Source organism: Cervus elaphus, chromosome 25 (genome assembly GCF_910594005.1).
Source record: "Cervus elaphus chromosome 25, mCerEla1.1, whole genome shotgun sequence".
NCBI classification, from domain to species: Eukaryota; Metazoa; Chordata; class Mammalia; order Artiodactyla; family Cervidae; genus Cervus; species Cervus elaphus.
This window is the reverse complement of record NC_057839.1, coordinates 40956943-40971998: the sequence shown is the minus strand read 5'-3', so window position 1 is coordinate 40971998 and position 15056 is coordinate 40956943. Positions and strand designations below refer to the sequence as shown.

The window sequence follows — 15056 nt, the reverse complement described above, 5'->3', positions numbered from 1 at the left end:
GTTTACATGCTAGGTCAAATAAAGAACTAAGTGAAGTAAGCCACAGCAAAAGACAAATACTGCATGATACATCACTTGTATGTTGTATTAAAAAACACAACAAACTAGTGAATGTAACAAAAAAGAAGCAGACTCACAAATATAGAGAAAAAACTCGTGGTTGCCAGTGAGGAGAGGGGAGGGGCAGGGGCAGTGTAGCGATAGGGGAGTAAGAGGTACAAACTATTAGGTATAAGACAAGCTACAAGGGGGTAGTGCAAAGAGATCAGATCAGTCAATCCTAAAGGAAATCAACCCTGAATATTCATTGGAAGGAGTGATGCTGAAGCTCAATACTCTGGCCACTTGATGTGAATTTGATGTGAAGAGCTGACTCATTGGAAAAGACCCTGATGCTGGGAAAGGTTTAAGGCAAAAGGAGAGGCGGGCAGCAGAGGATGAAATGGTTGGATGGCATCACCAACTGAAAGGGCATGAATCTGAACAAACTCCAGGAGACAGTGAACCTGGCACGAGGAACCTGGCATGCTGCAGTCCATGGGATCTCAAGGACTCACACACGACTTAGCGATCGGACAATAACAACAAGAAGAAGGATATATTGTACAACACAGGGAAAATACCCAATATTTTATAATAATTATAAATGGAGCATAACCTTTAAAAATTGTGACTCACTATATTGTACATCTGTAACATATAATATTGTACATCAGCTATACTTCAATTAAAAATAAGAAAACAAACAAAAATCAACAACAGACAAAAAGAACAAACAATAATTGTTGACCTAAAGAAACCTATTCTGCCTAAGGCAGTAAGTTAGCTGGCCCAAAACAATGCCTTCTTCAAATGAAATGTTACTATTGCCAGAAATACTTTTTCCGTCTGTGAATTAAGTGATTGCATGTTCTATACAGTAGATAGATTTCCACGCATAGATTTTAACAATCATAAGCAATAAAAGAATTAATAAAAGAAAGAAAAGAACAAAGCAAGCACGAGAAACAACTTTCATCTTCATTTGATTCTTACTCGCGTTTCATCCCCACTCAAAATTTGAGGATAGGAAGGAATCAACAAGTTGGAAGAGTCCTAGGAGATGCACATATGTGGAAAAATGTTGTCATCTTACATAATCACTGAATTGTGATTCAGGAGCACACTAATGAAGCATAATAGTTCTCAGCATTTTGTAATAATGTTGGTTTTATAGACAACCCAAGGAGAAAGGAACGAATTTACATGGTCATTCTAGACACCATCCAGATTCCAAAGAGACTCTCTGGAGTTGTCTGTGGTCTCCCTGTCATATTTACTGGGAGTGTGAAAAATAAGCTCGTCCTATGGTATGTGATGGGTCATTTAAAGTTAGGAGAGAGCTGCTTTAATTCACAGAGAAACCATGTAACTCTCAGGACTGGAAAACATTTTGCTCAACAGCAGACCTCTGCTGTTTCCCCAGCGATCCATTTCATTTGGATAAATGAGCCAGCAGAATCCCAAGAACTGCCTGATACGTCCTGAGAGGGACGTTTGAAATCTTTCTCCCCTTCCTTTTGTTAGCTGCCAGTCTAATAAAGTGATGAGAGCATGAGAAATTCGAAGGATAAAAGCAGGAATGAATGGCTCCTAAACCTCAATAAGCCCTCTCAGCGTAAAACATGAGGTAATTATCAAGATAAGAAATTAAACCCTCTTTCCTGTTTTTCCTCTTCTTTTCCCCTGGTGATGTAGGTGCTCTTAAGATAAGAAAAAAATTTAGGGTAGATATAATTAAGTTGTCAACCAGATGTTACTGCACTTTCAACATGGGAGCAGATGAACAATCTGGATGAAGCCTTGATTTTTATTTCTCTTGGGGAACCACGGAGCCAAAATACAGCCACAGGAAACAGTGGAAATCCCAGGGACTTGGCTACACTTCCATTCTCTTTGGGCTCCACTACTTAAAAAAAAAAGTCACTGGACTCTGGTTTTTCCATTGCTTCATGGGACTCAGCTGTCATTCACCTCCACTTACAGGATTCATCACTCCTGAATGGGCCCCTAAAATGTTCATTATTACCAAAGACATATCCATGTTTAACTTCTCTGTTTCACGATATCACAAACCAAAAAAAGCATACCTGTTTTTGTTGTAAGCTGATACCATATTGTTTAAATCCTTTCATGGACTTAAGAAATAATAATGACTACTTGTCTAATAAGCACTAACCTTTACTGCATGCTCACTATGTACCTGGCACAGTTCTCATGTTTTAGGTACGTTCACTGACTTCAGGCTCACAATGGGAGTGGGAGGCAAGGTTAAACTTTTCACCTTACAACTTCGGGAGTGAAGGCATAAGTCAAGGGAGCCCATCCAAGTTCACAGAGTATAATAAGGGCAAAGGCAGGGTTTGAACACTTGTGGGCTCTGCTTCCATAGGCCAGGCCCTCACCCACACTGGGCACTGACTTCCGTGATCTGATGGCCTTCGAGAAAGGATTTTTAAATTACCCTGTGAACTTCTGAGCTTTCCTGTTTCTCAGACTTTTCAGGCACGAAATAGTTCATATGAGAAAGTGAATTATTTACTTTGTGGAATACAGAGACCATAAACCCACCTTTATTGCTCATCACTTAAAAGCATCATACAGCTATTCTCTTTATAACTAGCAACAACCTGGGCTTCCCAAGTGGCACTAGTGGTCAAGAACCCACCTACTAATGCAGGAGACATAAGGGATGTGGGTTCAGTCCGTGGGTTGGGAAGATCCCCTGGAGAAGGAAATGGCAACCCACTCCAGTATTCTTGACTGGAGAATTCCATGGACAGAGGAGCCTGGTGGGCTACAGTCCACCAGGTTGCAAAGAGTATGACTGAAGTGACTTAGCATAAGTAAATCTCTAGTCCAATCTCCCACTGAAGGGAAATCATCCTGCTTTAGCCTCTGCTACTCGTGTCTCCTCCTTCAGCCACTGAATCAACACATGAAGCACCAAGAATGGCACCAACCTGCAGTGTCTGGGCACTGAAGACAGCTCCAATTGCTAGAAAAACCTGGGTATCCTATAGTCTCCTTCCACTGGTACTACTTTTCACATTAGGAACAAAGAAAAATGCCCCTTCTTCATCTTCTATATGAACATTTTAAAGAGCAGACAGCCACCCCATTCCTCTGGGGCTTCCTCTTCTACAGAAAACAAAATCTCAATTTTTTTTCTCACATTTCTCTGGTTCACCAGTCTGCTTCCTTGTTGCCTCCTACTGGACACACTCTGAGTTGCCAATGCCCCTAGTCAAAGGTCCATCAGAGAATTAGGTGCAGGGATCTCAGATGTCCTAGCTTTAAGCCTTGGGTCCTATATTAAAGCTGGCAGGTCTATGGCATGCCTTCCATGGCCAGAAAGTGTGACCTGATCCCAGGTCCTGTGTCTCTCTCCCATGGAGCCCATCACATTTGCTTCACTTAGGCCAACAGTGTTCAGGACACAGAAAAGATTTAAAACTCCTAACCCTTAGACTCCATGCATTTTCCCTTTCATTTTACACACAGAAAAGGACTATGAGCTCAAATGAAATCCTGGCCCTGAGTTAGTCCATTTGTGATTAACTGTAGACACACATGCGGGCATGTGACCATTTCATTTTAGAGAGCCCGAAACTGACTGGAGTGTTGAAATCTCAGGGTTATAGACTGATAAGTCTCTGAGAAAAACAAAACACGTATGCTATTTGGAGGACCCTGCCATCTGCTTTTACCAAGTCATTCATTCAGGGTTACATAAGAGTTTTCAAAATATTTTTCCCACCTGAAAGAAGGCAACCCAAGAAGACTTGAATTTATTCTCAGAGAGAAAGTCACTCTGGAGTACATTAAGCTAATGTCAAACAACCATCTCTTATAGCATGAATTCTCAGGCATCAAGGGCTTGACCTCTTCTTGTGCCTTTACTTATATAATCTTGTTCTTTCAGATTCTGGGAAAGATGGAAAAGAAGTTCTAATGATGGTTGATTCAAAGCTTACTTCTTAGAAGAGTGTTTGCTTTTAACAGAGGCACTGTTAAATGCTCAGATGGAAAAAAAAAAAGTAGAACCAGGTGGACTAGAATCAATTAGACATGGACTTGGGGGCCATCACACCACAGAGCCCCTCACCCACAGGGGTTTACCTATAAGGTCAACCCTGCCTGTACATGACCTCCTTCCCTTCCTCACAGGAGGTGGTTCTACTTGGCCAAAGCAGGGACACACTGAGGCTGTAGGTGAGATGGGGTGGTGGAATTCCAAGCACTTTGTATGTGTTTATTCAATCTTCCAAATAACACAAGTATCTGTGAGGCACCGGTGGGGTGAGGCACCGGTGGGGTAAGCCACCCAACTATCATAGTTCAGTTTAGCGCAGTGCTACACATATAGTAAATGCTCAGCAATATAGTTGCTATTATGAGTTCAGAATGATAATATTTTGGTATGAGTTAAGCCAAGGTCCACTTTTGTATTTTATCAATAAAGGAAACTTTTGTTTTGCATAAAAAAGTTCAAGGGACTGCTTGAAGGACTTTAGAGAAACAACTATTACATAAGTCATTATAAAGCTCCCTTGGCTTTCAGATCCCCTTGGACAGGAAGCAAACTGACCTATGAGCCATTAGTCTTACTCTCTAGACTTGAACTTCCTTTTATTGCAGACATCTCATCCACGTACTGAGAAAAGACAAAATGAGTTCCCACATCCCTTCCAACCAAAATTCTAGGATATGTTCATTTCATGGTGAATATAGTAGCCAAGGAATCTCCTGAGGGCTTACCATCATTTAGAATTATCTTGACCTATGAATGAAGTTCTCTTTAGGTACTCCCCAAATCAGGCCAGACTACCGCAGTTCCTTCTAAGGTAGTGTGATTTTATTCTCCCAACACAGCCCAGGTGACTCAAGTGGTGAAGAATCCACCTGCCAGTGCAGGAGACATGGGTTTGATCCCTAGATCAGGAAGGTACCCTGGAGAAGAAAACGGCAACCCACTCCAGTATTCTTGCCTGGAGAATTCCATGGACAGAGGAGCCTGGTGGGCTACAGTCCATGGGGTTGCAAAGGGTCGGACATGACTGAAATGACTGAGCACACAGCATATTCTCCCAAAACACCTGTTTCCTTGAGATGTCAAATCAAAAAGTCTGCTTTCCTAGAAAAATCTTCCAAGCGGGTTCCCTGAGGTTTTAGGCTTGGGCCTCTTCTAACTAAACTGATAGGGCCCAATGTTTGTCTGTCTGTCTGTCCTGGAGCCTGAGGAGGAATCCTATAGGAGCAAAATCTTCATGGAAATGTGCTTCTAGAAAACACATAAGTCCTGGCTCATTGTGAATCTCTTTGGCTGTCAATAATTAACTCTGGGACTCCTAACTGCAGCAGTCACACTGGTGGAGGGCAGAAATTATGTTTATACATACACACTGCTAAGAACTAGAGATGAAGGCTTATCACGGGTGAGAAACAACTGTCTCCACATAGATCAGGTGTCTTTGCAGGTCTAAGACCAGCCTGTCGGCCCTTCTGAGAGCCTAGGCAGGGAAGTTGAAAACATGCTGCAGCATATTTTGCAGCATCTGTTTCTGTTCGGAATACTGGGAACACGAGGAATGTTTTCCCAACCAGATTAGTGCATTATATGATGACCAGGTGGTGCTGGTGTAATGGGTCCAAATAACTCACGAAGAGTCAGAAACGACTTAGCGACTGAGCAACAACAAGCTGCCAAACATCAAGACTAAATTTCATCTAGACTCACCAGGGAGAGATCTTAGAGATCTTAGTGATCTTTGAGGGCGTCTCTTCTCTACCCAGAGGAAGCGCTGATACTCCATGGAGGCCGAAGTTTACTCAGAGGGAGCGGCTCTCCCCAAGACTCCAAGGGGTGCTGGCACTACTTGGAACACCTGTTCTGCTGCACCTGGCCCTTTAGGTCACGGATGATAGGGTGCCATCAAGACAGTCAGTATAAAAACCTCATTGAAGGAGACAGCCTAGGGTGGACCTGGCTAATTCCTTTTGCTCCATTTTGATCAAACAGTTTATTTCAAATATCACATATGGAAATTTTTGTAAAATCTCATCTATCCATTGCCAACTGCTTCACACTGGGAAGATGGCCATGACTTCTCTGCTGCTTTGAGAATAAGTATTCTTGCTTGCTTGGTCCCACTCCTGGGACCGACCTGGCAGCTCTCAAGAATCAGGCCCCTGCTCTTGCTGGGGTTGGTGCCAGGGCACCCAAGGTGGCCCGTGGCTGGGATGTTCTGAGGGTAATCAGAGGCAGCTGGTGTGCAGCAGGAAGGGCACCAAACCAGAGTCCCAGCTTTACTCCTCAGTAGCTGGGGATCTCGGTCAAGTCAGTTTCCTTACCTATAAAATGGGTATAAGAATCTCTATCTCGGAAGGTTGTTCTGCAGGGTAAATGTAAGCAGTCTGACACATTATAGACAGAGGATGGATCACTGTCATTAATGAGATGGGTCCCAGGTGGGGGTCACGATACCAGAGTCCCAGGTTCCTGTCCCTCGTTAATTCAATGACCATGAGCCGCTCACTTCTCAGCCTTTTCTACCTTCTCTACGGGATTTCCAAGATCTTTTTTTAACCTGAAGAGTCCATACTTCCATGACTCCAAGCCCCTCAAATAACAGAAAAAGACACTCAGCCCAGAAAGGTCAAACCACTTGTCCAGGGTCACAGAGCCTGGGGGGCCACAGAACCAGCAGGTGTCCTCCCCTCCCAGTCTAGGGTTTTCCTACTGGAGGGCAGAAGCTTTCCTGTTTACCTAGTGAAAAGAGACAAGAATTCGAAGGTCAAGAAGGAGAGCGGACTTTGCCTTGGCCTTGGAGGTCAGTGTACATGTTTCTAAGATGAGGGTTGTAGGACGTCAGTCAACGGCAAGGTCCATCCTCTCAAAACCTCTCTGTGGACAACCACCCTTCTGGTATTGCCCACCACTGAAACTCTATAAACCGTCTTTTTTCTCAGCAGCTATATTTGACTTTGGCCCATGTCAGCTATCCTCTCTCCCAGGCCCATGCTATCTCCTTAATCCCTGGTTGGGATAGTCATGGGGCAGCCGCCCACAGAGGTCAAGGGACCTGCTAAGAAGAAGAACCTGGCAATGCCCAGAAAGCTCTATGGAGAGGCCACTGGGTCCTTTAGGCCTAGCTCTGGCAGATTTCAGCAGCTTCTTTACCTGGAATTCACTTGGGGCCAGCAGATTTGTTTAACCATCCACACAAAAGATCAACACACCTTATTTATTTTTTAAAGGGCTGATTCTAAGGTGAACTCAGATGAGCAAACACTTTACTCAGGTCAGCAGCTCCCTTAGGTGGCCTGGAGTCGGCCCATATGGATCACCCTTCAGTAACCTTCATCTCCAAGGCTGGCAAGCTGGCCTGGTCCTAGCCCCCAGGGCTGCGTCACTGGCAATGGGAAATTTCCTTCCATGGGTTCATCAGGAAGACAGTGCCTTCCCTGGTTCCTTTCTAAAAGAAATGGGAATCGCTTTGTTCACCCTCTGGGCTAGTTGCATCGTCCAGTATGTACAGCTTGGAGAACAGGGAAGAAAAAGCACAGACCTCATTGAGCCTACACATTCTCATCTTGTACCTGTTAGCCAGGAGGATTATCCAAACCCCCCACTTTGTGGGTTAGAAGCCCTGACTGACAAAAAAGACACAAGCTGTGAATCACTGGTAAGGCCACACTGGTGCACCAGCTGAATTTCAACCCTGCCATCCACTCACCTGGGAGTTTTTAATTTATATCTGGCATAATCTAGCATTACTGAGAACTTCTAGGTGCCAGGCACTGTTTTACAGGCGCTAATTCATTTAATTTTCAATGAAGAATTTATTTAGATGGGGTTATGGGTTAAATTGTCTCCCCATTAAATTCATATGTTGAAACCCCAGTAACTCAGAAAGTGACCATATTTAGCTGCTGCTGCTAAGTCACTTCAGTCGTGTCCTACTCTGTGCAACCCCACAGACGGCAGCCCACCAGGCTCCTCTGTCCCTGGGATTCTCCAGGCAAGAATACTGGAGTGGGTTGCCATTTCCTTCTCCAGACCATATTTAGATACAGCTTCATTACAGAGGCAATGACATCAAAATGAGGTCATTAGGCAGACTTTAATCCATTATGACATGTCCTTATAAAAAGGGGAAATTTGGATGTAGACAGTCATTTGGAGTGGAAGTCATGTGAAGATGAAGGCAGTGATTTGAGTGATGCATCTACAAGCTAAGGACACAGCAAACACTGCCAGCAAATCACCAGAAAGTAGGTGACAGTAAGGAAGCAGAATTGTTTTCATGGCTGTCTGAAGGAACCAACCTTGATCTCACATTACTAGGCTCCAGAACCTGTGAGACAATACGGTTATACCATTAAAGCCTCTCAGTTAGTGGTACTTTGTTATGACAACCCTAGCAAGCCAATACAGTTGAGAAACAGAATGATCTCATGTTACATGTGGACACTGAGGCATAGAGAAGTCAAATGCCTCCCTAAAGCCACACAGCTCACAAGGGGCAGGCAGTTTATTCCAGAATTTGTCTTCTTACCTATGTTAGAAGGGGGTGTTTGTCCATTGCCAGGCTCAGAGACTCAGCTGCCCGGTACATCTTCATAGCCTTTTTTGGGGGTATGTTTTCTCTTGGATTCCAAGCAGGGACACAATTGTCAAGACACTTGCTCTACCACAGGATGGCAGACCTGTGTGGGCTGGACTATGGCTTCACTAGGGAGAGATCATGGACCGTCAAGGAGTTCATCTGCTTCTTTCTCTTTACAATAGGACTATGGCTTCCTGATGCAAAAAACTGACTTATTGGAAAAGACCCTGATGCTGGGAAAGATTGAAGGTAGGAGGAGAAGGGGATGACAGAAGATGAGATGGTTGGATGGCATCACCGACTCGATGGACATGAGTTTGAGCAAGCTCCGGGAGTTGGTGATGGACAGGGAAGCCTGGCATGCTGCATTCCACGGGGTTGCAAAGAGTCAGACACGACTGAGTGACTGAACTGAACTGAACTGATGCCCAAATTAAGCTTCATCTCAAAGGATGAGCATTCAATTGCTTAAGACCAAGACAGAATTATTTTTAAACACTGCAGTTGTGAAGACAGATGCTGGAACAACCTGCTTGCCACTGCTTAGCCGTGTTGCCCTGTGGAAACACTGACTCTCTATGCCTCAGTTTCCACAGGTAACATAAGATCATTATAATATACTGCCCACCTGTATAGGCTGTCAGGCTGCCACACCAAAGCCCCACACACTGAGTGGCTTGCACAACAGAAATTTATTTATAATCTCACGGTTCTGGAGGCTAGCTTTTATCAGGAGGAAACACTTACATGATGTTGATTTTACATGACAGAGACTGTAAAAGAAAGCAATAGAGTCACCGACAGCATCAGAACAAATAACAAACGAGCTATTTTTCTGAAAGCCTGCTGTGCCAGCTTGCCTTCCACTGACAGGAAGCCCGAGGTGGACAGTGAGGAGAAGAGCTTCCGAGGAACACCATTTCCAGGTGATTTTATTACAACAGGCTCCTAAGTGTTCCCTGGGCCTCTGGGCTTGCTCCTTCCAAACTGATCACCACATTTCAGCCAGGACTGCCATTCTGTAAATGGGAATCTGATCGCACATCTCTTCTGTAATCTTCTGCAGCCTCAGCCTTCTTGCTGGCCTCAAAGGCCATCCTGAGCTGCTCTGCCTTCTGGCCTCAGGTCTCCCCCAGACTCCAGGCCACACACTCAGGGTTCTGACCACTTCACATCCTAGTTTCCTTGATAACACCTGCCCTGTAGGTGCCTCTGCTCCCACACAGGGATCCTCTGTCCAGGAGCATGCCATCTGGGGCCCTCCTCCTCCACACTTTACCCTCAAGACTCAGGTCAGGCATTAAGTCCTAACAAATTCTTCCCAGAGCAGCTCAGTTGGGTCCCAGGCCATCTCATGCATACCCACTGCCCTGGGGTCTTTCAAGACTACCGACTTCTTCACACTTGTTATCCCCATTACTGATCCATGTGCCTGTGTCACCAACTAGCTTCTCAGGGACAAGGACTTTCATTTATCTCTAAATCATTAAGACCTACCTTGTTATATAACTGGTGCTCAATAAACATTTATTGAGAGAATAAATAATGTGTTGAGAAGTGAATAAATGAATCAATCATAGTTTAATATTATAGCCAGGGCAAGGATCTGGACTCTGTCATGAGTATCTCTCCTGTCATGTTCCCAGATATTCAGGGTCTCTTGTGAAGGATCTACTGCCAATCTCAGTTCTGTGCCCTGCTCTTCCCAACTCTGTTTTCTGGGAAGCCCCAACCTCTTGCTGAGGTTTTACCTTTGTTGTGGGTGGATATTTAAATGTGCTCCAATGCAGGTGGCTGAGAAATACAGGGTAAGTGGGAAGAAAGGGCCTAGACTAAGATAGAAGGAGGTTAAGTCTAAAGAGTGTTCTGGAAAGCTGGGGAGAAAAAGTATGAGGGGGAGGAGGACAGCAGGGAGTCCCAGTTCCAGGATAGAGTAACAAGCCTCTTAATACTTCCAGGCACAGTCCCTCTGATGAAGGCAAACACATATAAACAAGAAAATGAAATGAAAATGTCATGTTGGTGAGCACCCAAAGGGTAGATGCCCTCAAAGAAGAGATGGATCGTGGTGAGACACAGGTACTATCTTTCTCGTAGAAATATTTGGAATCAGAGAACGAACTTGGTGGTAGTTCTCTGGGAGCCTGTGTGTGTGTGTGTGTGTGTGTGTATGTGTGTGTCTGTTAGTTGCTCAGTTGTGTCTGACTCTTTGCGACTCCATGGGCTGTAGCCCACCAGTCTCCTCTGTCATCTCCAGGAAAGAATACTGGAGTGGGTAGCCATTCCCTTCTCCAGGGGATCTTCCTGGCCCAGGGATCGAACCCAGGTCTCCTGCACTGCAGGCAGATTCTTTACTGCTTGAGTCACCAGGAAAGCCCCTATGTGCAAGGAATGCCCTGGAAACCAGCCAGGCTCAGCAGACGGGACCAGCTGCCCCGCCACTGACAGACATCTGGCTCTCCCCTGCCTGCTGTGTTTCTGGTGCTGGGGCCACTTCTGCTGCCCCGTGGTTGAAGGGGCTACAAGGCTGGTGCCTTGGAAACACACAGAATCAACACTGGGCCACCCTCTCCATGGGTATGTCCCCTTTCTTCAGGGACTGTCATTTAGGGGGATTCAAGGTGGGAAGGCAGTTACTCCTCACCCCACTCACTGCCCCTACCTCAACCCTCTGCATCTGATTAACTGTCCACCCTCACCCTCAGCTCCCCAAAAGACAGGGAGCAAAATGTGTGTCTCTAGATGAGCCCCACTGTTCAAAACAGGCTTCGGGCCAAGTGGACCACATTCCTTCCCCCAGATAAGAAATTCTCTGGATTTCCAGTGGTTATGACTCCATGCTTCCACTGCAGGGGCATGGGTTTGGTCCCTGGTTGGGGAACTAAGAGCCCACATGCCACACAGTGCAGCATAAATAGCATAAAACAACTAGTTCTCAAACATTAAAAAAGAAAGAAGGAAGGAAGAAGAGAAATTCTCAAGCGTTCTCTACCCTGGTCCTGATTGTCTGAGTCAGGTGAGCATGAACAGGGTATGGACAGATCCCAAGCAAAATACCCTCATTGTCTTACTGGATTCATTCACCCCTTTCATCACAAGGAGAGAAAGTGATATGGGTATCAAGGAATGCAAGTATCACACCCTGCAGAGGATCTTGTTTTAAGCAGTGACCTTGCCCAAGACAAAGGTCTGCTTGGTGAACTCTTTTGCCTGGGGACCACTACCCATGTGATGAATTTTGAGTGGTGAATGGCTATTGACCCTGTAGTTTCTGAGCTGACTTTTCAGTTCCCTTGGAGGACCATCCCTTCCACCCAGACTCTAAGCTGTACTCCCAAGGCTGGGCTCCAACAGCTCCCACATATGGGCTGCTACTGTGTGGCACAGACCTTCTTTCCCCTCAAATATGAACATCTGGAGGGTTTGGCTCATCTCTCACAGCTGTTTCCGAACACCTGAATCCCCTGCTTGCTCTTCCTGTTTCCATAGTGATTATTTGGGCTAATTCTGCTGCATTGCGATTGGGCTGAAAAATGAATGCTTGGAAAGTTGGATTCTGATCCCTTGGTGAGAGTGCCTTTTTTTAACCTGGGATGTGAGGTTAGCTTGAAGCTCCCTTGGTTTTCCTGGTTCCCTACAGCTTGCCTCTGGTTCTGTACATGGAACATCTCACAAGAGAGATGGGTTCTTGGTTGAGGAGGGGAACATCCCAGGCAAGTTTTGCCCCACTGCAATTAAAACAAAAAGGCTCAGCAGAGCGAGCAGTGAAGACCTGCCTGAGATGACCTTAGGAGCTTCAGATCTCCTGGTGTCTGGGCAAATTTGCTCTTTAGGAAAGATCTTGGAAGGTTGAAAGGGTTCAACAAATATTTATTGGATGTCTTCATTGTACTGGGCTGATGGATGATGTGGTCACTGTTCCTGCCTTCATGAACTTTCTGTCTATAAGAACAGGAAAGGCCTAGTGGGGGTAAATGGGGAGCTGGCTTCTCCTACCGAGCATTGGTCTCAAGAACCTACCTTAGGTCCCTGCACTAATGTTTATTTTCCCACTTCAAACCTTTCTCCTTCTTCCTTTTATGACATCCCATGGACCTCGCTGCTTTCTTGCCATCCACCCTTTCCATTGTTTCTGCCTTTTATCTCCCCAAATGGGTAAAAGTCCTGCGGTATATCCATACAGTGTGAGATTACTCAGCACCAAGTAAAAATGCTTCCCTGGTGGCTCAGCAGTAAAGAATCTGCCTGCCAATGGAGGAAACGTGGGTTCAATCCTTGTGTTGGGAAGATCCCCTGGAGAAGGAAATGGCAACCCACTCCAGGATTCTTGCCTGGAGAATTCCATGGACAGAGGAGCCTGGCGGACTGCAGTCCACAGGGTCACAAAGAGTCAGAAACAATTTAGCAACTGAACAACAACAACAACAAAAAGAAATGAGCTATTGCGCTATGAAAAGACATGCAGGAAATAAAAGACATGCAGCATATAAACTAGGTGAAAGAATCCAGTCTGAAAACACTACAGCCTGTAGAGTTCCAACTATATGAGGAAATTCTATGTGGAAACACAGAACTATAGAGAGAGTAAAAAAGGTCACTGGTCGCTAGGGGCTTGGGGGAAAGGAGGGGGGAGTGATGTGGTGAAGCACAGGGGATTTTTAGGGCAGTGAAACTATTCTCTATGACATTGTATCGGGGGATACATGACATTATGCATTTGTCAAAACCATGGACCTGCGCAAATGCAAAGAGTGAACCCTAATGTAAACTATGGACTTTAGTTAATACTCATGTATCCATGCTGGTTCATCACTGTAATAATTGCACCATACTAATGCAAGACTTTTGAACTGTGGTGTTGGAGAAGATTCTTGAGAGTCCCTTGGACTGCAAGGAGATCCAACCAGTCCATCCTAAAGGAGATCAGTCCTGGGTGTTCATTGGAAGGACTGATGCTGAGGCTGAAACTCCAGTACTTTGGCCACCTCATGCGAAGAGTTGACTCACTGGAAAAGACCCTGATGCTGGGAGGGGTTGGGGGCAGGAGGAGAAGGGGGCGACAGAGGATGAGATGGCTGGATGGCATCACAGACTCGATGGACATGAGTTTGAATAAACTCCAGGAGTTGGTGATGGACAGGGAGGCCTGGCATGCTGTAATTCATGGGGTCGCAAAGAGTCGGACACGACTGAGCGACTGAACTGAACTGAATGCAAGATGTTAATAACAGAGGAATCCATGTGTCAAGGAAGGAGGGATGTGAGAATTCACTGTATTTTCTGTGCGATTTTTTTATGTAAACCTAAGACTGATCTAAAAATGAAGTCTGTTAAAAACAAGTTAAACCCAAAAACTTCAGCCCAAATCACCCAGATTTCTCTTGATTCATTTGTATGGGCTCCACTGGGTCTTCACAGTTCACTGCCTGGCCTCCCTCTGCCCCCCAGCGGTCTGGAGATGTTTCCAACTTGCCATCAATGCAATGCATCCTGACTTCATCATCTTTTGCTCCCCCTTCCCACATCCCCAGGCCTGATCTGTCAAGTGACCAAGCAGCTGTATCCTCATGCTGTCGTTTTGATCTTCGCCCCCATGCCAGTCCACACTCGCTCCCTGGAACAGCCAGGGTCTAGAGGGGGCCTTCACGTTGGTCTTTATATTCACCTGCTGCTTTCTTGCTCGTCTCTCCTCAAAACAAGGACTCTTCCCTAAGAACTTCGTGCAGTCATTGACACCCTAATCCTACTGCATGCCTCCTGCCCATTCGCAAACGCAGAAGAGAAAAATGAAAGAGAAGATTCAAAACTGACAAAGAGAGCTGAAAGTCTCTCACCTGTGGCCTTCCTGTCGTCTGTCACCTGGCTCCCACTCTGGGCTGGAGCCTGCCGCATCTTTGTTTTGTATCTCAGAGGCCAGTGGCCTCAGATGACACTCCCTCTACATTTCCTCCCCCAACAAAGAGAACGTTGGGACTCTAACCAGTCACCTTTTTACAACCTGGGAAAAGGCACAGCCCACTGTTAATAATTTATCTGTGTATTAAAGTACCCAGGGTTGTTAATCATTGTTCAATTATGGGGACAGGGCAGGCAAGACAATCTCTTGCTGGAAAACACGAAGGCACACTTTGTCTCTGCAGGTTCCAAGGGTCAAGAGCATGGGGTCAGGGGAAGGCTTGCTTATGTGTTTCTATTGAGTTTAGATGGGGATGGGGAGTGTGAGAGAGGACCTCAGTCTTTAACAGGTTCTAAGCAAAAAGTCAAAGTTGATTTTGAAAGAAAATACTAATCCTCAAGTTTCTAGAAAAAGCAGTTCATCAACTCCTGTGAAACAGGCAAAAGAATGGCTCATTCTCATACCACACTCAGCGGTCTCATACAGAGCCTACACCCCACAGAAGGCTG

General features: G+C 45.4%; 1 protein-coding gene across 2 annotated transcripts in view; it reads right to left on the bottom strand.

Annotated features, from left to right (window-relative positions):
- The window catches only part of PRLR (prolactin receptor), a 144292-nt gene extending 129669 nt beyond the window's left edge, over positions 1-14623 (bottom strand). For both annotated transcript variants that reach the window (XM_043887317.1, XM_043887316.1), the window contains exon 1: positions 14486-14623. The gene's annotated coding sequence lies outside the window, so the exon portion shown is untranslated. The remainder of the gene's footprint in view (positions 1-14485) is intronic.
- Positions 14624-15056: the final 433 nt, after the last annotated feature.